Source organism: Rhincodon typus, chromosome 43, assembly GCF_021869965.1.
Source record: "Rhincodon typus isolate 14 chromosome 43, sRhiTyp1.1, whole genome shotgun sequence".
In the NCBI taxonomy this organism is placed as follows: domain Eukaryota; kingdom Metazoa; phylum Chordata; class Chondrichthyes; order Orectolobiformes; family Rhincodontidae; genus Rhincodon; species Rhincodon typus.
Window position 1 is genome coordinate 8,421,317 of NC_063374.1, and position 1,432 is coordinate 8,422,748.

General features: G+C 58.8%; 1 protein-coding gene across 3 annotated transcripts in view; it reads right to left on the reverse strand.

The window, feature by feature from the left end:
• The window catches only part of LOC109922594 (zinc finger and BTB domain-containing protein 3-like), an 8,812-nt gene extending 8,108 nt beyond the window's left edge, over positions 1-704 (reverse strand). The window contains exon 1 of one of the 3 annotated variants that reach the window (XM_048619584.1): positions 275-704. The gene's annotated coding sequence lies outside the window, so the exon portion shown is untranslated. Of the gene's footprint in view, positions 1-52 lie in introns of all 3 variants that reach the window. The other 2 variants (XM_048619583.1, XM_048619582.1) reach the window with 2 other exon arrangements.
• Positions 705-1,432: the final 728 nt, after the last annotated feature.

Consider the following 1,432-nt stretch of genomic DNA (forward strand, 5'->3'; position numbering starts at 1 on the left):
GATTGGCCAGTTAGGTACCCCGCTGACGGGATCTGATTGGCCAGTTACTTACCCTCTCTCTCTATTGGAGGTTCTACAACAACTAAGAAAGACCCACTCACTCAGTTCACTGATTGGTCGCAGACTCATAACCAATTCGCAAATGGCTGCCGTCCACACGGACTGGGGGGGGGGCAGGCCTCCACTCAGGCCCGGCCCCGCTGTCGATTTGCCAGTCCGACTGTCAATCAGTCCTCGACCGCTGCTGATTGGCTATAAATTGGCCATCGCTCACCCGGTATTCCGCTATTGATTGTCTGGCGTAGATGTCACTCATTCCAGGCTCTGCGGCTGATTGGTCAGGCGGACTGTCACTCAACGCTCCGGCCGCAGTCCAATTGGACGTTATCCGCGAACCGCTGCCGGGGTGACACACAAAAAAAATAACCGAAAAGGGGCGGGCGGGGACAGATCCAGTTCACCCTAGGTTCCGTAACCGCTTCTCCTTCTCTCTGCCTCACACGGTCTCACTCCGGAGAGCCCGAGCCGGCGCCTCTTCCTCTCCGGAGAAAACCTTCTAAACGCAGCGGCGCCTTTGGTTCCTTTCACCCTCCCCCCCCAGCGCGAGCCGCCGGAGCTGATGCGCAGGCGCAGAACGGGCCTCTACCACGAACAGACCGGAAATGGCTCCCGGTCTCGCGAGATCCCCGCCGCCTTCGCCTTGGCAACGCCAAAGTTGGGAGGACTGTCACACGCATTGCACATTTGGCCCCTGACCGAGCAAGATAGCCGTCGCTGTAGCGCCACATGGAGGCTGGGAGGACTACCTCCACTAACAACCCCCAATAACAACGCTCTCCCCAGTGCTCAGCCGTCCCCCTATCGCCACCTGGAGGCTGGGAGGACTGTCACACACATTGCACAACACCCCCACTCTTTGCCCAGTGCTCAAATGTCCCACTACCACCATCTGGACGCTCGGAGGACTGTCCCCACGCACTGCTCACTTCCCCACCCGCAGACCAGTGCTCTGATATCTCACTACCACCACCTGGAGGCTGGGAGGACTTTTCTACACACTCCAACCCTCCCCACTGCCAGTGCTCCGCTCACCTGTAGCTCCCCCACTGGTTGGGAGGGCTACCACACTTTAACATCCACTTGGGTTTGGGCTTTCCTCCTCACTCCTCTGGGAGGACTCCTCAACCACCCTTTTGAAGTCCCTCATCCCGTTTACCGTTGACCAGAAGTGAGTAACTCACCACTTGACTCCACAAAGCCTGTCCAAGGCACAAGGCAAGGGTGTGATGGAATACTCCCCACTTGCCCCTGCATGGGGGCAGCTCCAACAACACTCAAGAAGCTCGACACCATCCAGGACAAAGCAGCCCCCCCGCTTCGATTGGCGCCGCATCCACAAACATCCCACTCCCCCCACCCCACCGACGCTCAG